Source organism: Manacus candei, unplaced genomic scaffold (genome assembly GCF_025592945.1).
Source record: "Manacus candei isolate 608988 ecotype Guabito, Panama unplaced genomic scaffold, ASM2559294v1 h1tg000028l, whole genome shotgun sequence".
NCBI classification, from domain to species: Eukaryota; Metazoa; Chordata; class Aves; order Passeriformes; family Pipridae; genus Manacus; species Manacus candei.
The window spans coordinates 30,045,984-30,072,747 of NW_026138076.1; positions in this window are offsets into that span (position 1 = coordinate 30,045,984).

The following is a 26,764-nucleotide window of genomic DNA, read 5'->3' on the forward strand; positions in this document are numbered from 1 at the left end:
CTGTAATTTAAACAGAAAAAAATCAGGGTCTCAGCAATGGATATGCAGTTTGGGTCTCTGACTCGTGTAATACTGTTTGGGATAGATGATCATAATGGATTCCTCTGACACTAAAAATAAATTACCCTGTATGCAAGCTATAAGCTCAATGATCACAGAACAGTAAAACCACCATGCTATTATCTCCCCATTTGTCACCATTCAATAAAAGACTGCAGTTTAAACATTTCTAAAAATTATTGCCCAGCAGCTTTACAAATAGCATATTCATAGATGTGGCTTTAACTTCTCTTTCTTCTGATAGTACCACTTAGAAGCATTTTTCTTCCTCGGACCTAGATCCAAACATTCAGTCATTTTACTCTGACTCTCAGAGGGAAATTCACCAAAACTAACCAAGAATAGAAAATCCTTCTGAACAGATTTTTTTCTCTTGAGATCATTCTTCTTCCATAGAATTTGGAAGGCTGAATTTCAGGGGAAGAGGACAAGAGTTACATGCAAGCAGAATGACAGATTAGAAATGTGCTTTAAGAAACAAAGATCTGTTTTAAAACCAAACAACAAATTGAATAGTTTACCTTTCCAAGGGAGCTTGCTAATTTCAATTACACATTCATTAATATTAATATAATATCTGTACATCATAAGAAATGCAGCATTTTATAGACATTACTATAAAACATTCTTCATGCTCAAAAAACTTATTATTGTAGGATCAAAACCTGCATCAAAATTCATGTAAGGAAGTGTTTATATTACCATATATTGGACAACACAAAAAAACCTCAACAGAAACAGAAAGAAAATAAATCTTACAGCAATCAGTAATATGAAAAATATCCTTTGGAGACAGAAAAGTTTACTGAAAAAGATATGCTTAGAACTGTTTCCTAGGAATCATTCAAAATAACTTTCAATATGCCATTTATCCCCATGAGAAGTTAATAATCCATCATGATGTGGTCTTTATGCCAGGAAAAAAGCAAGACATGTTAGGAAAGTTTGCAAGAACTCAGAGGAAAAAAGAAAAGCAAAGTAAAAAAACCCTAATGGTAGCTTCAGAAACTGAAAGGCAGCTCTGGAAGAGACAGATGAATGGTCAAGGATGCCTAAGAAACACACACTAATTACATGGCTCTCAGCACCACATGTGATATCACTCACCCAGGCTAGTAAAAGCCCTCCAAAACAAAAATCAGCACATTTCCAAGGGGTTTCAAGAAAACTTAGTAAATCCAACCTCTGCCTTTTTTGATGATTTATGTTAATACACTGCAGTCATTTTTTCCTGTATATGGTCTATGGAACAACTGAAATTTAAAGGAATGTTTCCCATAGAATATCCAGCATATCAAAATGGCAACAAATTAATTTCACAAGATGTTTCTTTTGCTTTTATTAGAAAGCCCAATTTTCATATCCTGAGCTGGAATCCTTACTCATGATCATATTTACAACATGCTGACAGTAATGCACTGTGGCATGAAGACATGGGTATGCTCCTCAGGATGGGGTTGCTGACTTCCAAAGTTTAGTGCAGAAGCTTGTTCCTTTGTTTTACTCAATATTATTTCCTTTAGTTTTAAGGTGAGAGCCAACTTTTTATTTCAAATTGCTCTGCTCCAAAAGCCTGATGAATTATACAAGCTGTACATATATACATTACATATGTTCATTGCATAACTACTGTAAAATCATTTTGCCTTAAAATATAATACAACTACAGGCTGGAAAACTGCCACATTTGGCTAGGTCCACATTTCTCAAATCTAGTCCTAGGCAACATTTTTCCCCAAAGGTGCATAAATGATATGCAAAACTCCCAAAGGACAATCCTGGAAGAGAAGTGTGCAAGAACCATTCCCAGAAAGAAAAAGAAATGGGAAGAGTGATGTAGTTCAAAGATGCACGCTGCATATGCAGTAGAGAGAAAAAAAGACACTTTACCACTGCCACCTTAGTCCAGTGAGAAATGTAAATTAAATTAAATGCAGTTAGATCCACTGTTTGCTGTCAATGGACTTGGTTTCCTGCCCAGCTCCCCTAACACATTGCCACTGCAAGGGGTTGTTTAGGAGCTGAAATCATAAATCACATTGTGAAGCTGCTTCCTCTCTTCTCCCACGCACCTGCAGAGGAAATGTGCCAAGGGGCAGAATTAGGCATGCTATCAGGACTAAGGTCAATACAGCAACCCCAGAAGCTGCTTGAGATGGGCTGCCATCATTTAAAGCAGCCAGCAGCTTTTTTGACCTGCAGAGCAGCTGAGAATCTAGAGGATGCAAAGATGGCACAAGTTTTCTAGAGGCAGATCCAGGAGACCCCTGCACAGGCAGCTGCTGGATGTCCCAGCTGTGTGCAGCCAGTGCTGGCAAGAGCCTTCCAACAGCAGGACCAGGACTGGGGTACAGACACGCCAATGAATGTTTCAAAACAGACTGAGTTGCACTTACAAAAGCCATGGGGAGTTGCAAAAGCCAAGGAGTTGTCACACCTGCCTTAGGGGTCTGACCTGCACATGTCACTGCCCTACAAGTACTTAGGGCTTGTTTCCAGGCAACATGTGATATATGATTCCAGTGCTGATGATTTCCAATAAGGATTAAACAAAATGAAGCAACCAATATGTTTTTTTATTGTAGCTTTGATGGTTTTGCCTAAGTCTCCTCCTGAGGGATTCCTGTTTTGAGAAACATTGCTCTAGATAACAATTTAGCTGCTTTAAATAATACCATTTGTAATGCAGGCAGATGGTCTGTTCATCATACGTTACACCCATTACACTAAATCCACCATGATTTCAGCCCCAGAATGAATGTGCAATGTTCATTTGTCTCCTACCTCATTGGTTATATAACAAATGTAGAATATCTGTCACACTATCTCAAAATGTCTCTTTTATCAGTGAAATGTTTGACAAAGCACACGTTACAAATGGCTATTCATAGTGAGTTATATACAGACCTATTGTATATACTGTTATAGAAATATAGTGTAGCTAGGAACTAGCTATCACAGTATGAGTATTTGAGACAGAAAGGGGAGCACTGGAGTCAAGACTCTCTTATTCCTCCTCCCCAACAGCTAGCACCATCCTTGCTGCTTACAGACTGCAACAAATAGGTTTGAATACTTTGACTAAGGAAACAAAAAAAAGCAAACCTTCATCAGGAAAGGCACATTAATTAGGAGGAAATTGGAAACAAGAAACTGCCTATTTTTCCAATCAACATGAGTAAATCATGGATTCGTGTTTGCAGTCAGCTTGTGCCTCCATGTCTCCATCTATGAAATGGAGATCCTCTCAAACAGGCTCAATGGTGATTCATTAATATTCACCCAGGACTCCCCACCTTCAAGGTGGGGAGCATTAGCATAAAGCTAATAATTAAAAGCCATTAGTCTAACCATTCCTGGCAGTCTACCCCATCTTATTAAGTTCTGCTTCCATTTATTACATCTGACTTAAAGCTTCCTCTTTCCTCAGCTACCAGAAGGAAAGCAGATTCTTTTTTCCTCTTTAGTTATCAGGGTTGAGTTTATATCCAGCAAATACGGAGTGTGACTTTAAAGACTAGAAAAGATCCACCAGATAAGTATTTTTCTTAAAAGCTCACTGTGTGGTATCCAGCACAGTAAAGTGAACTGGGTTTACTCCCTGTGTTAGCATATTAGAACCTTAAACAAACTCCAATTTATAACATGTATTTTACCCTTCTAAAGACTTCCAAGGTGTGCTAACAATCCAGAATTCTCCAGGTTGGATCCCTGGCTACTAAGAACAAAGCTGGTTTTGGCTCCAGTTACAATCAGATTCTATTTCAAACATATATGTTAAATTATAAAACAACCTCCAGCTCAGATTCCTATACAATCATCATTAGTAGATCAATCTAAATTAAACAATAGCATATTTTTCCATTAATTCTTCCAGAACAGCATGTAACATGCAAAAAAGAAGGTAGACATGTCCATAATTTCTTATGGACTTAATATCCATGCTGTAGTTTTAATCTTAATTTTACACTTCCTCTTTGGCTGCTCAGCACCATTTAAACCAATATCAGAGACTGATGTTAGTGCTATCCCAATGAAATTACCAATCCTGCACTTTATCTAATGTTAGTCCATTGAAATACTTGACGTTTCTTTGCTTCAAATGTCTAACAAAAATCACTGCTCAAGGTGATGTGGCTGTACAAATATTTTTATCTGAGGTTTAAGCTGTCATTGAGATAGCACAAGGCTTCATCCCATATAACACAGAGAACTCATGACATAAATGTGGCCTCAGGGATTTCTTTCATGATTCAACAATTCTCCTTTTGGTAACAGTAGAAAATGTAAACAGGTGTTACATTTTACAAGGAGATGCTGCCTTGACATTTCCTTTCTTCTTCTTCTTTCCATGTGGGCACACCTCAACATGCTGAGCACAAGTCAGCAAAGTCCAACAAAGCCAACTTATAAATACTCTGGAGAAACTACAAACAATACCATTGTCTTTAGAAAGCATTCAGAGAAAAAAAAAAAAAGACAAAAAGCAGTTGACACTTGACACATGGACTAAGCCCAACAAAGTGTTTTGGAGATTAGTCTTTCCTGCTTTTATAATCCACTAACTTCTAACTGTTAGTTTTTAATCCAGTATCATGCCCAGACTGTTTCTTTGTTACCTCTAACAGGGCTTTGGGAAAAGTATGAATCTCATCTTCACGTGTTTCTACAGCATTCTGCAAACTTCTGAGCCAAACGGTATAAATATCACAGCATGTTTCCTCTTTGTAGCACAGACTTTTTATGTCCTTCAGATAAATCATTACTCCTACAGAAAGTAAATAAGAAATGTGTTACAGTTGCTAATTTATAGGATGGAATAGGCCAACTGACTCCTTGTAAAACAGACTTGAAACGAGAACTCAAAACCACTCTTAGGTATATATTGAAGGGATTTAGTATGGACACATACTGAGTATTATGTATATAGTACTGGACATTGTCCGTACACATATTAAAGCCTGTAAAACTATAACAGGCACTAAAGAACATAAATGATTTGGAGTTTATGTAAAAATCGTAACAAGTAAAAAGCAACATGAAAATGAAAAAATCCCCAAGCACACAATGACTTCTAGGAATTTATATGGTTTACTGAGCAAACATACCTGGGAAATAAGTTATGTTGAGTCAAAACAGTTAAAGGACATTGCCTAGTCCACTTGGTTCGTTGTCACAGTAAAGATGTTCCGCTCTGCTTCAGCTAACAGCACTTAGGTATGTGCTGAAATTAAGTATTTCATGAAACATCATATCAATGAGGTTTAACTGTGTGATTACAGTTTTACAAATGTTTTCATGCCCTCCTGAACTAGGACTTCTCTTTATATATAAAAAGAGAATGGATTGTTGGTACTTATATTAAAAGAACTGGGCCATCTGCACTTTGAAAAGAATAGTGAGAAAAAAAGATGAGGAGGAGAATAACAAGTAGCATTTGAAAAATGGAGCATATCACCCTACTCTGAAAGATGCTCTACAGCTTAATTTATTAAGAATGTTGTCAATAGGACTTGACTGAAAACTACAAGCATGAACAGAAGACCTGGAAACATCGGTCTCTCCAGCTGACAATACCCAAGGGAAAACATAATGCCTGAAAGCAGCTTTTGGGCATAGCCTGAAAATAATAAGGCATGTTATTTTAAGTAAGAGGATTTGATCAATGGAACAAAATTCTCAGAGCCATTAAAGCTTTCAAAAAATTTAAATATTTGGCAAACGTATCAGATGACAAGCTGATCACACCCCGTGGTGTATTAACTATCTAAGAATAATTTAAAAAATATTTTTTATTTATCTATAAACTCTAGGAATAAATTTCATTTTGTTGCAAGTGCAAGACGGTTGTCAGAAACAAAATATTAATTATTTGGGTATCAATTGCCAATATTCCAGCAACTGAATTATTTCAAAATTATTTAATAGAATCAAGCAACTTAAAATTAGCACTGTCCTTTTCACAATAGGAATCAAGAAAACTTTTCCCTTTTTACCGTCTGAAGAGAAGTATAATACTACTGCTATCCTAATTTAATTTCTGGAGATATGCTAAAACTCAAATCATCAAAAGAATATTATTCTTGACACTTTGATAGCAGCAGGACATTGCACATATAAGTTCTGATTCCACTTTGGGATGGAACTATCTGAGAAGCAAAGCTTTACTGAACACAGGGGTGGCAAATTTTGGCATGGCGCAAATTAAGAAATAATTTCCGAAACATTTTCAAAGTATACTTTAATATTAAATGAGAAGAAGATTTGCTTCTCAGCTGACCCCTTTATGTTTAAATATTTGTAGTTTTTTAAAAATATTCGTAGTTTTATTTTCCTGTCATTGTCAATGTATTCATATTGCACAGAGAGACTTAGTAAGAGAGCCCTCCCATGGCTAACACAAATCCCACAAATTCTTTTGGTAGCAACCAAACACCAGGTGGCTTAATGAATAAAACACCCACTCTGAATTTCAAAACAAGGCTCAACTGAGTGCATCTCACACAAGTTGTTGTGTAGCAATAGAAGGGAACACAACTTGGTCCATGGTGAATACAGTTATGTCCACAGGTACCCTCCAAGCAGCCTCCACCAGCAGCAGCCACAATACCTGTCATGGTATTTTGCAGTGCAGCTTTTTATGACCTCTACACCCTCTAATAGCACAGCATTCAGCCATGTTTTCAGCCTACCTAATAATGCAGTTTAGAATGTGAAAGGGTATGTTAAATTTACAATCACATAAATGTATTCATTTCTGCTGCTAACTAAATATAGAATGCATGCCAAATCTGCTACCCGATGTGCAAACAAAATAAAAAGAATAAAACAACTACTACACAATTTGCAGGAAAGACGAGATGATTTTTATCATCTTCTTATTTATAGTTCTCTTGCAGTTCATAAATTATCAGGTTGGGGGTGTGAGGCAGTCTGAGTTGTGAAGAATTCTGTCTTTCAGAATCTCAGAGATGAGGGATGGGACAAGATGAATCAGGATATATAAAGTCCCCAGTGGATTTTCTGACATAGTAATATTTGATAGAGGAGGGAGAAAGGGGTTGAGTTTTTGTCAGCTAAAGATAAACAGTTATTTTGTTTAGTTATTCTGGATTTTTTTCCTCCCTGGGAATAGGAAAGATTGTCTGGCAACTATTCAGCCAGTTAGCTGAAGCTAAAACATTAGCAAGGATTCAACTGTTTTTATTCTACACTTTTCCTAAGTAGTTGACATGGGAAAGGAGAAGCAGCAGATGAAAACTAACGGATGATGGCTGGATGACATCATTCTTGGATCAATCTCAAGAGCGAGGTTTCATAGCATGATAAAGCAAACACATCACTGGATAAACATCTGACCACAAGTAATTCTTAATGGTCATCATTAAAACGGCAGGGAAGGATCAACGATTAAAAAAGTAATTCTAAAGCAATGGTTGGAAACACATTAAAAACACCAACTACACAACACAAAAGGAACCAATACAGATGGACACCACTGATCCACATATACCGGGAAGCCTAATGAAATGGAAAATTTATAGAAAGGGAGAGTGACTAGACTCAGGGAAAAGTGCTCCTTTTCTGAACAGAAAGCATGCTCCTGAGTCACATTAGTCATGGCATCCTGTCTTAAAAAAAAAAATAAAAAATCACGCCCTGAATTCAATTCAAAGTACTATTCCATCTTTGATTAAACTATAAACAGATATGAGATTCAAACACCTGTATTTTTACAAGAGGACAAACAGCAATTTTCAGTGAAGAAATTAGCGATTTAAAAAGAGCCCCTGGTCTAAGTATCTAAAGAGCAAAGCAGTAAGAGTTTCACAACACAGTATTCTGATGGAATACTTGATAATTGTAAGAACAAACTATCCAAAGGTGCAGTTTTGGGGAACTATGAGCTTTTGGTGATTTTTCAGGCCAGGGTAAACACCCATCTGTTACGGAGTGCTTAGGGATAATGAAGTTAATTCTGCCATAATCTCAGGGAAAGGACTACAAAATCTGTCAGGTACCTTTCACAATGAATTCTTCTATGAAATACTTCACACATTATTTATATGGCAGGAAAAGAAAAGAACTTTTGAGCCCTTACTGTTCTAAATGGAAAGGAAAACAAGTGCAGACCACAGATAATAATGGTTCTTCTTCATCAAGACTAAGTAGTTTATCGTCCCCATGTGATGTTTCTTGGGTGAAAAAAGGGAAAATTACAAGTGGATTAGGAAACCAAGCAAATTAAATGAAGTACTATAAGTGGCACTCAGAAGGCAGGCCAATAATTTGGGCATCAATATAGAGCATGTAACATTAAGCAGCAAATTACCAAACATTCTCTGCAGTCAGACTTTGATGTTGGAAGGTGGGGAGGCCCCCAAGTCATCTCATGTTGCCTCACTGCATTTCCTTTAGAGCATTCCCCATCCTTAGCACATCCTTCCCTGGACCAGGGGCTACTTCTTCCCTGGGCTCTCCTTAGTGGGGTTTTGACATCCTCTCTTCTAATTTTAACTCTCTCCCTCTATTGAAATGTTTTCCCTCGTTTTATTTCATTTGAAGGATGGTGACCATCGTGACAGGTGGATATTCCCCAAGTCTCACAACTCTACTCAAATGATCTCTTATCAGGGTGCCCCTGAGCAGTGAGAGCTCATAACTCATTTGAATGGGAAACAGTTGGGGGCTCGCCACACTTCATCCTGTGAGACTGTTGACACTGTTAGCAGCTGTTAGTGTCGCTCTCATTGTTACCAACTGGGAGCATATCAAAATGTTACACGGACATTCAGTGGTGTAGTCTCTCCTATTTCAGTTTAATGGGAATTAAGCGCACACATCAAGGGGAAAATACACTCCACAGTTGCTAAATATTTTACTCATTCATTTTTTTTTAAATTACTTGCTATAATGAAAAAAAAATCAAATTCAAGTCACTCTAGGAAAAATAACATTCCCTTAAAACCAGTTAATACCAGTAACAGCGTCATTTAACTATGCAAAACTTTATTCCACAGAGGGCAACTAAAATCACTGTACTGTGCCATACTCTTGGTTTAGGGAAACACAAAACCTTATGTCAATTTCTTGGTAATCTAGACAAAATGAGACTGCCAATCTCCATCCAATTCCCAACAAACAAGTGTCCACATTGCAAAACTGAAAACTTTTCTGGCAGATTCATTTTGGAGGCCAAGACTATAATAACCATGGACTCTAGACACATGACCATACACAAATGGAGAAACATACACAAACATTGATCACTACTTGCTGAAAGATACAACTTCTTGTCCTGAAAAGAAAGTGAAAGCTTCAATCTTAGATTAAACTACAATTTTTATGACACATTCACATAAGCAAATGTCAGTTGAAAATAAAAGTACACAGGACATCACTCACACGTGTACTTTATCTCATACCAAGTGGTAGCAGCCACAGCTTATGTATCTTGACTGCAGTTTTTGTTTCACATTTTGAAAATAAAGATACAATTCTTCATTTCTGAAATCTTGGGCGCCAGAAAGCCAGAATAAGTAAGTTATACAAGTTGTGTCATTATTTCACTGTTTCTACTTAAATACATGCTAGTGACAGGGAAAATCGTTTCATTGATGGATCATCCAGGCTCTGAGGTGACACTCAGCTCTGGAGTATTTAGATACTGTGATTTAAGATATCACCACTGGCAGCTGTCACCCACCTCTAAACTTAGCAGCAGCAGGAATAGTCTTGTACCAGACCTTCAGCCGCAACAATTTACAGCATGACATATTTTCTAAACTACCTTCATCGCTTAGTCAATGCATCCGAGTCCCAGACTTACCCACCTGTCTGTGCATTGCAGCAGCTAAAGATATGGAGTCCACTTATTCTTGCTACCCTTGCAAAGGAGCCTTTGGCTGAAGAGTGGACAGAGAGCTTGTGATGACAGCAGCCCAACATGTCAACTCTAGGACTACCATTGAGTGCATTAGGAAGAGCACTGCCAGCAGGTTGAGGGAGGTGGTCCTTCCCCTCTACTCAGCCCTGGTGAGGCCTCATCTGCAGTGCTGTGTCCAGTTCTGGGTTCCTCAGCACAAGAGACATGTGAAGCTCCTGGAGCAGGTCCAGTGGAGGACCACAAGGATGATGAGGGCATTGGAGCACCTCACTTATGAGGAAAGGCTGAGGAAGTTGGACCTGTTCAGCCTCGAGAAGAGACAACTGAGAGGGGACCTCATCAATGTCTATAAATATCTGGAGGAAGGTTGTCAAGAGGATGGAGCCAGGCTCTTCTCTGTGGTGCTGAACAGGACAAGAGGCAATGGGCAGAAACTGATGCACAAGAAGTTCCACTTGAATATGAGGAAGATCTTTACTGTGCAGGTGACTACACACTGAAGCAGATTGCCCAAGGAGGTTGTGGAGTCTCCCCTTCTGGAGATATTTTCAAGACCTGTCTGGATGCAATCCTGTGCAATGTGCTCTAGGATGACCCTAGTTGTGCAGGGAGTTTGGATCAGATGACCTACTGTGGTCCCTTCCAATCTGACTGATTCTGTGATGCTGTACCTACCAATACCACATCGCTCTTAGGATGCAGTCAGCACACATCCACATGTGCTGCAACCAGTCAGTTGGATAGTGCTCCAGGAGCAACTTCCTCAGAGTGCTAGCACGACTAACAAATCCTCTTTTGGGACAGACTATCACAAATGTTATTCTAGACCACGAGCTCTCTCTAATCAGTCCATTTCAGTAGATCTCAACAGTCTCATTCATTTGCAATGCTTAAAAACTTAGATCTAAATAAAATAACTTACCATGGAGCAGTGGGTGATCTATAAAATAACTCTGAAAGCTGAGACTGGCTATAAAATATGTGTTCTGACAGCTTTCAAGAATTGTTTCTGTTAACATGCATGCAGGCACACTCAAACAAAAAATAGTATTTCATATCCCAAAGGACTGAAACCAAGTAAGCATGTTGTGTTCCTTTCTTCTGCAAATAATTATTCTTCCTTCATCTGTTCTCTGCTTCTCCTTTTCCAGCTTTTCCTCTCTGAAATTAAAGAGCAGGAAAAAAAAAAAAGATAGAGACACTTAGCTCTATTAGCTCTGATTTTCTTAGCTACTATTAGTTAGCAATGGTAAAAAAAAAATAGAAAAGGTTATATTGGGAAGATCTTCTGGTCCTTGGACTACAACTCGTAAGAAGTCAAAATGTATTTTCATGTAAGTTTTTTTTAATATGGACAGAAATTAATTCAATTTCTCACATAAGAATAGTAAAGGCTTTAATGAAAATTTTTGAAAACAAAATTTTTCCAATTCAAAATGCTTCACTGGTTCCCTATGGCTCTGTAGGTTGTGACATGATGAACTGCAGCTATTTGTAATAAAAGGAGGTGTCACCCTTGCAGGATCCAGCCTACCAGTTCTGCCATACACTATTTTGAAGCTGCCTGTCTTCTTAGATGTTAATTTCAAAGAGAGGAAAAAAACCACAGCAACAATTCTACTTGGAAAGGATTATTTTCTTTAGAAGCTGAAATGTTTAGAGTTCACAGAATTCATGTGGAAATTGGGAAGATGCTGCTGGAAAAACAGGTTAGGTATATTATTGTCTTTAAAATTATTTAAATGACTTATTAAAACACTCTTGCCTGGTTTCCTCATCCATCTCTACAGACTGTGAAATTTTAGCAACTCTAACAAAAAAAAAAGCTGTACTCACCAAGCAAACATCGGATCCAAATTAAAATATAGGCTTTGCAGTATTTAGCCTCAGCTTAAAGCATGGACTGATAAGAAGTAACTGTATTGCCCTTACTATCAGCTCTTATAGAGGTGAGGTGTACAAGTTAGAGAGAATATCTTAATTTAACAGAATGAGATTGACCAGGCACAGTCCTAGTAAAGGCAACATAATCCAATCTAAAATAAGCACATTTAAACAAATTTCTTTTACAAAGGCTCAAGCCAGAATTAACATAATAGGAGACACCCATTTCTTCACTACTTTTGATAGAAATACATGTTACTGCTGTTGTTGGGCTCCAATACTTGATGAGAGCAGCTACAGGAGTAAGGCGAAGCATATCTTGATAAATATCTAGACTAACGCAACAGATTGCACTTCAACCACAAAGCAGCATCTCTCAAATGCATTGCAACTTAATTTCTGCACTATGGCTGTGTATCTTTGTAATGCTATAAAAGAAACAACTTTAAACCCAAGCAAATAGCTTTCTGTCACTTATCCACCCAACAAAAAATGAGCTAGCAATTGCTCCGGGTTTGGTTAGCTGCACAGCTCTGACACAGCTGGTTTTGCCCCAAAGAGAACAATATAGCATGGCAAATAAACACCATCCCAGAGCTCTCATCTCCTAATCATGACCTCAAGCTTGTTTCCACACCAACCCTCCCAGGATGCTGCCACCTCTCACTGTGAAGACTTGTTATCCATCAGGTCTAGTTAAGTGGAGAGTTTCCCAGAAAGAAGGCACAAAACCAATAAGGCAATTAGAGACCAATTAAGTTCATTAACACTGTTTACCTACAGGAGAAAGGAAAGCCTTAAATAATTAGCAGCAAGTTTATTTTTAAGAGTAAAAAAGCCTTTTGAAAACACTTTCTGAGTGACAATGTTTGTTTACAGACAGCCATCAAGGTATTATATTTTTCCATCCTCTCCTAACTTATTTCAGATGGTGGGAGAGCAACTGATCATTCAAAACACAATATGTTTGGTTGAAACGAGGGAACCATTTTTTCACAGTAGCAATGGTTTAGTGCTGTGATTTTTGACACTGATCATGAGCTGATTTTAGGTAATGATTACACCTGCAATCCTGCTGAGAGTTATGAATTATCAGCACCTCAGCAGCAGAGACTATTAACCCTCTGTTCAGCTCCCCAAATAGAACATGAGGGAAAATATTTCCCAGCCTTTAGAAAGTGTCTTGTCAGTGTACTAGGAGTTTGTATACATTTTGTTATATCCACTGTTAGCTTGGCTTTACTGAGGAAAAATTCCTCTTCACAGAACAGAACCCAGAGAAAAATATAAACTGCATCTATCTTGTGTGTAACTGTATATTGCCATGCACATGTTTCTTACCCTTTGCCCTTAGGGAGGATGAGGACAGGAGAAGTGAGCAGGTCTCATTAAGACTGTTCTGTCTCAGCTTTGCACATAAAAACCACCCAGAGAAGAAGCATGTGGTTCTTGCAGTTGGGAAAATGTATGGATTTTTGCTGAACTCACATGAAAGAAATAAACACCATGAACATGGATAGGACTGAAATTATTAACTCAAGGAATACTGAACTGAATCTCATTAATTAGAAAAGTTGTTAATATTTACACTCTTTAAGAATTTCCTTTTGTCTTCTACATCAAATTTGAAGAGTAGGATCTAATCTTTATGCCTCTGTTGCAAACTCTTCTTTTCTTTCCTAGTGTATTGAAATGTTATGGTCTAGAAGCTCTTCCCTCTGGGTCCCCTGCCCTTTAAGTGATTCCTTTAAATACATCAAGCATGACTAAAGGATCCCCAGACTTGAAAAGCCCATGCAACAGATACTTCTTTCAAAATGTGATCAGCAAGTGCTCTCATATAACAAAAAATGAAACTGACTGAACACAGACTTCATTTTGCTGTATAGTCAGAGTATTATGAAGTAAGTGGGACAAATCTGGTCTCTGCCTCACATCAGTCCAACAGCGTATATATTTTGCTCATGATTTCAAAGAAGTGTAAGACAGAAATTTGGTTACTTGTCCATATGTCTTTATACATAGCTGATTTGCCAACAGCTGATGCATGATACCAGAACTGAGGAATCGATTTCTCTCCAATACCTTACTTTGCCTGCAGTTTGTTTAAATTCTTTACAAAAACAGAATAATAGTGAAAACTGGTTATGATACTGCTGACCTGATTTACCTTTTAAGTGCTTAAGATCTATCAGATGCCCATGTTAAGGGGGACAAAAAAAAGACAGACTTCAATTTTAGAGATGATACAGATGAAGTAATTCTTCTAAAAGTCAGAGAACTAGCATACAAATTTCTTAGCCCAAGAATGAAGACCACACAACTACTATGCTTTTAGGGAAAGTGAATCACATAAATAATTACCTTATCTCTAATATAACTATTTTGGCTAATTTTGGAGACTGAACATTTTTTCTTTTTTTTTTTTTTGCCTTTTTGACATGGAGAATATTTTGAGCTATATTTATTAGCTCATGAGTCTAACACATTCTAATGTATTTCTAATACATTCATGAGTCTCATTATATTGATGGAAAAAATTAACAGACCTTTCCATAGGTTTTTAAAATAGCTGAAACTTTAATCTTACAACTTTGAAATGATAAATTAAGCCTTTTGTAAAGAAAGACTCCTAGCCTTTTCTTATCATCCCTCACAATTTAAGGATATCAAATTAGTTAAAAAATGTTTCACTACTTTACTTCAAGAACATATATAGATATATATATATATAATACATAACAAAAAACGTTTATTAAATATAAAATTTGGGGGACTTGCAGAACAAAATACCATGCTCAACCTGTTTTTGGATACATCTTCCTAGAATATCTGCATGTTAAAAGAACTTGCAAAAAGTCCTGGAAAATCAGACTTTTAAATATTTTGAATTAAGAAGCATTTTACACAGTAAGGATAAAAAGACAGTACCCATGGATCTTGATGTATATTAATTTCTGTACAATAAGGAATGACTTAAAAATGAATTGGGGTTTTCCCATTTAGATAAAAATCATCTATAGACTGAAGTTTTGTCTTAAACTTTCGTGAATCCACACAGAGAAGCTGCTATTTCTGAAAAGCTGCTGTTCTTTTTTTAATTAGAGATGTAAAAACCAGTGGTATAACAGGACCTAAACTGTCAGGACATGACAGGCCAGATCTCCAGCCAAATCCTTTCCACCTGAAATTGCTAACTGGAATGAAGTTCTGAACTGTGCTTCAAACACGTCAAATTCATTTCATAGGAGTAATAAAGCATTGTCATTGTCCACCTCAGTTGACTTCAACGACCTTGTAGCATGCAGGAAACATGCACAGATGCTGTACGCATTAAATCAGGGTTCTGCATGTTAAGAGCCAAGCTCAATTTATTGTTCTTTCACAGGCCCTATCCACCACCTTTCAAGCAGTACTTCCTCAGTTTCTTCAGCTATCCAGTAGGAAGAAATATACTTCCCTTCAGGGACGGATGCTGTGGGACTAAATACACTACAGGTGCTCACCTACAACAGAAATAGCACCACAAGGACAGATAGCTGGGTCATCTGGCAAGCCACCCCTACTGCTGACACTGTAGCCTCCTCTACCCTACTATACCCTGTGGACTTTAAGGCAGAAAGTAGTCTTGCTATTTTGGCAACGGATCATCAAAGCCTGTGGGGTCAAGTTCTGCTAGTCAGAGCAAACTCTACCACACTGTGCCAGCCAGGGGTATTTGGAACATCAGTGTTCTTTCTAAAACATCACTGTTACCAAAAGCCAACCAAGGGTAGGGGTAGAATAGTAATATAAAAAAATTCTTGTCTAATATATGTTCTTTTCTTTTAGTTGTCTGGGTTGTCCTTCATTGGTAGGGCTACAAAAACTTTTCTACATGGTCAGCAAGCTTGACCAAGAAGGGCCAAAGTTCTAGGATTTTATATCAACTGACTTCATTCAAGTGACTGCACTAAAATTATTTTTAAGCCAACAACTTGAATGGCCTTTATCTATTATTCTCATTGAGTATTTAACTGACCTCAGTGTTTCCCATAGATTTTTATCCCCAGCATTTATTTCAATAATGCTTTTGGTCTAATATTTGCCACCTTCTTATTTTCTTTGGTAATAGGGAAAAACAGACATCAAGCTCTCAGGAGGCGGCTATGTATATCCTAGGATTATAATTATTCCATTTGGGATATTAAAGAGATTCCAGTCCCTAAAGATCATGGATATCTGCCACATCTGTGGGGGCACATCAGAACTAGCTTTACACCAATCCTGATCTATAGCAATGCAAAACCAGAACTGAGCAAGAGTTAACTGCTTGGCTGCTCAAGCAGTTTTGGGGATATACTAGACAATTCATCTTTTGTATACACAGGAATCAAGTATCATCACCTTACAAGGAAATACAAGAACAACAGTAGTGTTCTTACCTGTAACATTTAAAACCATTTCGAGGAACCATCATCAGCGCCTAGAAATAGTAAGATACTTTTTGAAATCCAAGGGGTTTTAAAAGAATAGGTATTCTCATTGGGTTGCTTAATTTAAATTAAATTTAAACAAAGCCTGTAAGTGTGGAGCCTGCCACAGTGAAATTGGTAGGCAAAATACTTCTTGAAGAAAATTATATAAAATAGAGAGAAAACCACAGTTGAAGAGAGTTTGGGTTTGACCTGCTCTTTCTAAAGTCCAGGTGAGTTTCATTGTAAAGCTCAATGACAACAACATCAGACCAGAGTCTTTTTGAAAAACCCACCTGCAAAGGAGAAATTCAGTACCTTGTTCACATAAGTTTGTGTGCACAAGTTTCAATAATAGATAGTAGTGGTATTTTTCTTCAGTGTTTCTTCTGCCATCATAACTGTGTCTCAACAAATATTTCACCAGAGTATAGGACCTACAAACTTTTTTTTTTCCAGTGTGACATTTATGTAAGCCTTAGAAAGCCCCCAAAATGGCTTAATTCCAACACTTACTATTGTGAGAACGATGAAGTAGCAACCTTAATCAGGGCTCTTACATTGACATCCATTCCCAATTAAGTGACCATCCCATTTAAGCAAAGTTTTCCTGAACCATCACTTAATGTAAACCAAATGTCTTCTGCAACTCCTTCCTACTACTGAAGCGTTTTGACCCTTAGCCACCATATTAACACCTCTAATTGTAACTGACAGGGCAATTTCCTGGTTGCCATTGTGCGAGACAAGCAGAGAACACTAGCCACAAGCAATTTATGACCTTTGACTGTCATATTAACTCTTTTAATTGTAACTGACAGGGCAGTTAGGTCAAAAAGTGTCCCAGCAAGGCAGTTGTGAATGTCCTGCTAAAGCCAAGGAAGGAGTATCCAGTCATGAATGGGGAGGGACTGATATGAGGAAAGAAGGGGAAATACCAGAGGTTGTACAATCAAGCTCCCTCTATAATCATCACTGAGTATTTTTTGCTTCAATTTACCTTCACATTCTCTGCTAAAAACTAGAACTACTTTTACTTGAATGCATGGAATTTAGTTTTAACTTTTGAAGTTGAAAAGTTTGAATGAAAAATATTTTCAGTATTCCTGCTCCCAATGAAATGATTTTTAATGCCAACGAATTTCAAGTTCTTTGATAAAAAGACAGTTGCTCAGTATTTTGTGTTTGAAAATGTAAATGTTATTTAAATTGTTTAAATAAAAACAATTATCTAGAATCTTAGAAATTACGTAAAGTTAATGCAGCTCTGCTCAACAGCCACTGAAGCATACTATAACATGAGACTAAATAAGCAAAAGGTTATCTCAAGTGGGAGAGAGGGGAGTGCTGCAGATGAGTTATACTCACTTCTGGTAAACTAGCCTCTGGAGGGTGAAATATTGTGCTCACAAACATTTTAGCAGGTCTGATATCATTCAGCAGCAGGTGAGGGCACTAATCAGATGCTAGAAAGATTCTTTCGTTTATTATTTATATTTTAGTCCTACATGCCCAAATGCTGATCATTAAATTTGAATATTTGGTCATATTTGTTTAATCTGCCCTATGAGTAGGTCATTCGGCTAAAGTAAAGATATGGATACTTTGTTATTGCAATCTATCAATCCTTTTTCCTTCAAAGGAAAGAATAAAGCACTAGGGTTAGCTTGAAATTTAAACAAAGCCTGTAAAAAATTATAGAACCTATTTTCAGTTTTTTATATCATGTCAAATCTGTTAAATTCCAATCACTTTCTAACTGCCCAAGATTTCCCTTCCCACTGTGTCCCTAAAGAGAAAAGGGAGAAATTCACATTAAATCTAGAAAAAACTGAATGACCAGTGTCACCAACACAGAAAGGTGGAACACAGAGGAGTTGAAAGAAATCTTAGTCCAAGAGTGCATTTTCACAAATGCCTCTTTGACAGCAAAGCTAGCTTACACCCCCTACATTCATCATCTTGTTCACAGAGCAACCCTACAAACAACATGTCAGCTTAACTGAGAATGAAATTACACATTATAGACAACATAATACCTTGTAGACACCAGTACAGGAAGATCTTCCTTCCCTTTGTACTTTCAACTACCGTTCCTCCTCCAGGCTTGACCTGACCCTTTCCACGTGCCAGCAGGAGCATGTCTCTGCTGAGCCGGTTCAGCTCACTTCCCCCTGCAAAAGCACAGACACTTTTTCGTGGGATTAATTTTCTGCCCGTTTAGTGAGTTGAATCAGCTCAAGTTCCTCTGAGAGGGGGAGGGCTGCATGGCCATCAGAAGGGAGAAGAGGGAAGAAGGGATATGAGCTCTCCTTTTTGAGAGCAACAGAATCTGCAACAGATTCAGGGCTAGCCAAGCTGGTAAAATAACATGCAGCATCATCCTGAATGGCGGTTACAGAGAGAGCATTGCCAAGAAAAGACATACGTAGCACTGCGTCCTCAGTTAGGGTATGTTTCATTGTTATTGCTGATAGATTTTATGTTATCTTAACGTTGACATGTATCATTAAGTATTTTTATTATTATTTTTGAAGTATCCAAGTAACAAAGAAGTCTGTCTTATTTTTAGAAATGCCTTATGATGATCTTTACAGCAACATACAATCCTTCGGTGACTCCTTCTAATGGGTCTTCAGTGTCCTTGAACATGTTTACCCTCTCAGAAGTGATCATAAATGAGAAGTGGATTTGTGCTCTTTCAAACCTCTTGACAAAAAGAGAGCCAGACTGTCTACTGCAGACCCTCAGCTTAATGTTGCTTTCTAGGTATCTGCCCATGGTTTAAGACGCACTGGTTTACTTTAAAAATCATTTAGACTACATAATACCATGAATAGAGTTAAATGAGCCAGAAAACATTGTAGTAACATAACATAAGAGTAAAGATATTTATTAGGACTGCTTCTTCTTGACAATACCAGGTTTGATCTAATTATTACTGTTGATATTCAGGTGCTTCCACTTTGCAATGCCCTCTGTCATTTCAGGATAAATGACATGTTGGCACATGAGCTATGAGCACAGGTCAGTTTTAAGCAGCAAGGTTTTGCACTGGTTCACCTTCTCAGCAGTGGTTAGAACTGGGGAAAAGGAAAAAATTCACATCTTCTCCAACTAACACACTGATTAGACCAGAGTTCTCATCCATGTAGCATGAAAATTAGCAATAAACTATGTAGAGAATACCAAAAACTCTTATAAATATGTATATATATAAACAAATTACAAGCGTAAAAGAATTTGAGGGGAGGATAAACACAAATAGTCATGTGCTACTGAAGGCTTTGCTATGATCAGAGAAAACAAATAACAAGAAAGCCTCCATCATTTATAACATTTTTAAAATATACTTATCAGTAAAACTAATATGCCCCTACCTACCCTGCTTTAAATGGTTTCAGCTGAGTTCCCTCTGGACACAGATACCACTTTCTAAAAAAGCCATTAAAAAATACCCCACTATGTCTTACTATCAGTAGCAAAACAGACTATCAAATTAGAAAAAAATAAAGAAATAATTATAAAACAAATTGGGAAAAAAGTACTATTTTTCACCTTTCTTTATCCTTTCTTATTAGCCAAAATCATCTGCTCTGCTGCTTGTATTTAGACACATAAAATCTGTAAATAGGTTCCTAATTTTCTGATTGCCATATGAATGTATGATAGTAACTGAAGAATATAATAGCACTTTAAAACAAATTGTTAGAAACCTAAACCTGATACAAGCCCCTAATGCAAGGCAAATCTTCTGTCTTTGCATTATTGCTTGAGAGAACATAAACAAACTATTACACACAACTGTTTGACAGGGACATACTCTAAATTGCTACCTGCTTAATAAGCCTCTATGGAGATCCTAAGCTGTTTCAGATGAGAGTAGATGTTTGATCAGATGCACGAAGGTTATTTTAAATAAGCATGCAACTATCTTGTCTGGTCTTTCAACAGCTAGATACTTCTACAAAGATCCATGGGAATAGGGGGGAATCTACCTTAGTAGACTTGGCAAGTGTCCTGGAGGACTTGCTAAGAATGCTAAATAAACAAGGTCTCCCATTCCACCCAGCCACAAAGAGCTAACAAGCCCCCTCGCCCCCCTCCCTGTCCTCCGGCGGGCTGTACCTCCCACTGGCAGCCCACACTCATCAATACACAGGAGCCCCAGATATCACACACCAGACCCTGCTGTGATGAGCAAACACCAATCAACAGCCCCATTAGCCTCCAGAGGACGGTCTAGTTTGTTTACAGTAAATACTAGAGCACTGCCAGTGGAGGGCTGCACAGGAAATGCTGAGGAGGCTTTTCCCTCTTCTGTTTCAGGAACATTTGAAAGTTCGGGGTTTGCGTGCAGTGCAGTCTTGGGTATTGCTTTCTCCTTTTTAAAAAAGAAAAGAACACTGATGAAAATGCAATCATTTAATATTGAAAGTAATTTAGGTTTGGGGGTTGTGGGTTTTTTTCTTTTGTTAAAGAGCCTTCAGTCAAAATGACTACATTTTCAAAAGCAAGTAAATGTTGATGAACAACATTTAAAGCATTTTACATGGGATTATCAAGGGAGAGTGCTAACCTTCATTAACTAACCATTACCCAGCTTTATGCAGATGTTTGGTATTGTTCTCCAGCCCTTCAACACTTTACTGTAACAGTACTAAGTGCACTGGAATCATCAAGTTTTGCATCTAGAATTGGCAGACAGTGGAAGGGATTTAAGTGAATACTACAGCTTATAGAAAAGAATGAGATGTTGGGAGAGGTTTAGGGGGAAGATCCAAGAAAGTCTGAAATCCACCCTGTGTGTTGTTCCCAGCTTACTGGCACACTAGGGTGAGTGCCTCTCTCCGAGACACTTAGGGGGGAAAGATTGCTTCCTGCTCTGCATACGCTTTGCATACAGCCTAGTGACTGCTCTGTTTGGAGACTGGATTCGCTTCTGACCCTTTGTTAACAAAGACAATATAATTTATTATTCATACATATCTGTAGTCGGAAGACGTGCACTGCAAGTAGCTGATCTCATTCTTTGCTCAAGCAACACGTGACTGGGACACTGGTCTAAATGTTGCTCTTTTCCTTGGAAGCAGAGATTGAATTTAGGAATGGAAAGTCTTAGTAGCCTGGCAGAAATTAACGTGAGCTTGAGTTCAGGGGGAGAATTGAGTTTCTTCTCTTGTAGGGTTGAGGTGAGCTGTAAAACAGTAGTTGAAGGATGACTACTAAACAAATCTCTAGAATGGCTAAGTACATTGCAAAAGGGAAGGAGAAATTATTCGTTAGGGCAGTGGAAATGAATCTGTACATTCCATTAGTAATTTTTCAGAATAAAGAACTAGCAAATAATTTCTGCAAGATGCCCATGACATGACATATTTATCTTACTAATACATTAACAAAATTCTTCCTAGCATGGCTCAATGAAGTTTCTATACAGGACATGCATCAATTTCTTCTGAAATCCCTAAAAGCTCTGAATCAACTGCGGAGTATGTTTGTAACACTTCAGATGAGCCCCACTCATCACCTCAAAAAGGAGGGGCGGTCCGGGGGGGAAGTCTGTTGTGATAGTTAACCAAACAACAAATTACATGTCAGCAGCTACATGGCAAGTGCATGCAAATTTCAAAACTAATTTTCAACATTGTGGTATATATTTCTCTCTATAACCCCTGACTGCTGGACACTTTTCCAAGTAACATTTATAATGCATTAAAACCCCTGTATGCCTCAGTACAGCAACAGAAGTATTTTTAAGACACAGTGGTACAATGATACATGGACAAATGTTACATAGTAAAATGTTTATAGAAACTAAGTTGAAAGTGCTTCTTGATGGTTACATCTCTTCATCCACCCTTCCATTAATTTAATTAACTAACTCATAGGTTCCCAAGCTGGAGGGACCTAGAGAATTTGATATGAGAAGAAAAATAAAGGGTTTAATCACCAGGCCAGGTTTTCCAAGTTGTCATGGCTCTAGTGTTTATAACCTGCACAATTACATAAACCCAAACTTCCACTACTTGCCAGAGAGTCTCAGATCAATATTATAGATAAAGGTAAAGCTTAAGGTAAACGATTACCCTATAAGATGATGGGAATAGTAATTTTAGTGAACATCAAACACATTAGGATACAGTAAACTTGCACAGACATAATAAATTCATCAGCTATTTCTGCTGATTGATTTGTATTCCAGTTTAATTAGCCATGAAAGAGTCAATTTTTTTCCTGAAACCTTCCCTCCCCCCCCTTTTTTGTTACAGATCACTGCCACAAAGGATAATCCCCAGCTGTCAAGTTAAGGAAATTTAAAAGGTAGGTTCTAAAAAAAAAATCACTACTAGTCATGAATTCATTTTCATATAGACCAGTTATACTTATTTCACAATGACTTTGGTTGGAAAATCACATCTGAAAATAAACTGATGCCCTTAAACTATTGTTTTACAATTGGCTTTAAAATACTTTGAAAGCAGAGTAGCTTGGTATAGTGGAAATAATGACATATAGAAAGGCAAAGGTTTGGTGGAGTAGCACAGAACTTATAACCTTGCTGTTGCTTAACTTTCAGCAAACAACTTTAAATAACACAAAATGAGCACTGCAGATCTGTATGGTATAAGAACGGACAAAATATTTGTCATAGAGAGGATACTTCATTCCTGAAAAATAAATAAATAAACAAACCAGTACCATAAATGTTTTCGGGAAAGTCACAAAGAGTATCCATGTTTGTTTTAACTTGCCACTACAAAAGAAGAGTCAGGGAACAATAGTGAGGTCCAGCTGTTGTTTTTCTTGAAGAAGTCCCAGCTCCTCATGCAGAGAAACTACACTTGAGATGAGCTGGCTGAGACAAATGTTCTGTCTACACTTTAAATGGCAGCTGGTTATTAAATGACTCCCAATAGGATGAACACTTGCTATTGACAGTAAGGTAATATAAGGACCATGCAGTGCAATCAGGATGGGAATGTGAATGAAAAATCTTTAATCTGAAATTACAGCTGTCAGGGCTATATTATAAAACATGAAAGTTGCATCTGCACTTAGAATTAATGTGTCCCAAAAGCCAAGTTTCTCATAAAGGGCATCTTGCAGATACATCTTTTATAAATAGACTACTAGTCTTCCGTAAATCAAACCGAACTGTAGCCTATACTAAGGAATTAAAAGGGTCACCTCTTCTGGGGTTGGTATTTGTTGAACAGTATTTGGTAAAAATGAACATTGATTTACAAAGTCCAACAGACACTGGTAATAGTATTACTTTATAATGATATTCACTGACTCCAATGTGTCAAACAAATTACTTCAGTTCTTTTATTACCAGATTCCATGTGCAAAAGCATCTTTTTCAAAATAAGGAAGCATTTTCAAACGAACCACTATTTAACAATCTGAGTTAACAGAGCGTTGAACAAACAAATATAGTACTTTTTATTTGCACATAGTTCAGATAAATGGGCTAAGCTCCCTGTGCAGGCATGCTAAGCCTAGTTTGATGGAGCCAGTTTAAGATAAGACATATGGCAAAATTAGTTACCTGCTCTATTCCACGACCCCACAGCTCACAAGGATCACTTCAGTTCATTTCCCATGAAAGGGTAGAGCCATTTTCATAGGCTGAATCTTTGCATACATTTTATGACAGCTCATCTTGTAATCAAGTCATATTTCTGCATTTAGTGATACCTGTGCTTTGAACATTTCAGTCAGCCAGCATGAAAAGATCCTCCAAAATGAAATTGTCACTCAGAAACTCTTTAATGATTTGTGAGAAAAAAACCACCTCTGATACTAATCCAGTGTATACAGTAACAGGTATTCGGCTAGGAAGATTGGCTATAGCTAACAAAACCTTTAAAACCAGTAACCATAATGATGCATTTTATGAAAAAGATGTATGCACACTCGTTCAGTCTTCATGTAGGTGAATTTTTAAATGAAACTCACTAACAAGTATAGGTCTAAAAGTAGAATTTCGGTGTATCTGTATTCTGAACTTCTTGATTGGGGTTTGGGCAATGGTTAGGTGGAGAATGAGAGGTCACAAGTTTTCTAGTCCCTCTGTTCTCCTTAACCAAGTTTTCCATGCTCAAGTCTAAACATTTTACTCAACTTCCACCTAAAAGCCAATTTATTACCATTTTAGTTCTTCCTGCCTTCTTATGCCCCATCCAAAGTGCTGTCAAGATGCAAGAGCTAAATCCCCTGCACTGAATTTGCTTCTTACTCTGGAAGGAGCCAGCATACTGCATGCCAATGTTAACAGACCGTTGGGTAATTGAAATGAAACGAAACAGAAGAGCATTTCATTGGTGATAAATTACAAATCACCAATAAAAATTAAGATCAGCTATACATGCCATGAGGGGAATTTACCAAAGAAATGAATTTACTTTGCATAAACAGTTCTTTGCACTCAGATGCAAAGTATATGCTTTCTTTCCTCAGTAGGAATACAGTGGGTACTTCAAGACCAAATGATGAACTTTTAGGATGTAATTGTAGAAGTCAATTGCCTGGTTGCAATCCAAGAGATCTGCCATTTCTGTTATATAATACCATAAATCAGGTTCTGTAAGCTCAAAGGTGATGATTAACAGAAATAAATAATTAAAACATTTTTAGAATAGTGAATTAAAATAGTCCTCCCTGATTAATAAGAGTAGGTATATCATTCTGAAATTAACTCTAAATTCAATTAAGAGTTCTTCCCCCTATGCCTCACTGCATGCAGAAAGTTACTTGTATGTTTTCTGCAATCATCCAGAAATCTCAAGCCTTTAGAATGTGGTAAACAAATATCTGGAAAAGGACCCTGAGAGAAACAGGTAACTGAAAGCTCAAAAATAACATTTTTCAGAAATTAATTTGTTCACACATTTTCAAAGCTACAGTATTTTTCTCTTCACATTCCAAAGTATTTTATAGTGTCTCTCAGATTTGTTAAATTCATCACATTTCATCCTTGAAGTGTCTCAGACCAAGGTGTTGAGTTCCCCTTAGGTATCAGCTGAAAAGGGCATTAGAATCTGTGCTGCAGGCACATTTAATAATTTTCATTTGTCTGACATTTCTCTGATAACTCTCCCTGAGTGTTATCAAATACTAGAATAACTCAGTCTAGAATAATATGGAACAACATCTGTGAATCTAACTTTGAAGGAAGAAATCATATTTGATAAAGAAATTAAGATGCCTTAGAAACACAAGAAAACAATTTCAGGCTTATAATAGATATTGAGAGAGATCAATGAAGAAAGAAAAAAATATTTTTAAGGGTTCCAACAAAACAAATGAAGATATTAAGCTCTCAAAGTAAGTAAAATAATACAACCCTCCTAAAAACAAAAAAAATTCAATATAAATTCATTTTTTCATCAGTTCCAGATGACAAGTGGCTGAGGAAACCAACAAAGACACTAATTCATTATCAAATCTCTGGGTATGAATTTATCCAAGGACGGGAAGCCCTGAGCATCCTTCCTATTTACAATGAAAAGAGAAAATCCACAAAATTGAAGATGAAAAGCAGAAAAGGCACATGTGCATTTGAGTTTTGTTACCTCGCCCATTTATTTGTCTTATCTGTCTGGGAGGTCCTGTCTTTTAAAGATTCTAAGCTCTTAAGAGTGGAGGCCATCATTAGCTTGTATGTTTGCTTAGTGTATAGCACAGGACAGTAAGACTGGCTGACAGCTCTAGGCCACATATACAATTAGGATTTAAATGAAGAGTCAATTTGGATTTGTAACCAGACTCATGTGAAAGGGCTCTGTAGCAGTCATGCATCTATAACAGATAGGGAGGCAAAGACAGAGTCTTTCATAATTTTGGAATACCTTACAAATTATTTGCAATAACAAAGAGAAAAAATTGAAACAGAAAAGGCCTTAAGACAGCTAAAAGAAACAAACAAAAATCTTGAAGCTCTGTGAATGGATACAGTTTTTTCCACAGGGCTAGTTTCTCTGGTTCACAAGCACAGCAGTATTCAGCATTGTCAGAAATTCATGAACCAGTTAAATAAAAAGGTAGCACTGTTTTCTTGAGAGGAGCAACAACTCTAGCTGAAAAGGAAAAAGCTTATACATATGGAAAAGCCCAACCCCAGACAACCAAAACCTACAGGCTGTAGCCTTGTGTATCTCCGTCAAAGCAGAATTAATATATCAGACTATGGAGTCCAGCCTTGCACCGCATATGCCCTTTCTGAGACACTCTGCGAATGCTGCTTTAGGCCATAGGTCATGTTTTCAAGGCTCCATGCCATTGCTCCATTTAGATGATGATGAAGCTTTGTTCTATCAACATTTAAGAGCTATATTTATCTTCCAAGAACTTTGAAGCACAAAGAGAAAGGCGTGTAACTAATTTGTAAATATTTCTACAGTAGTGTATGTATCGGAGCGCTTCCAACCAGAAGTGGTCCCACATACATTTAAGATGTCAGGCAAACCTCGCT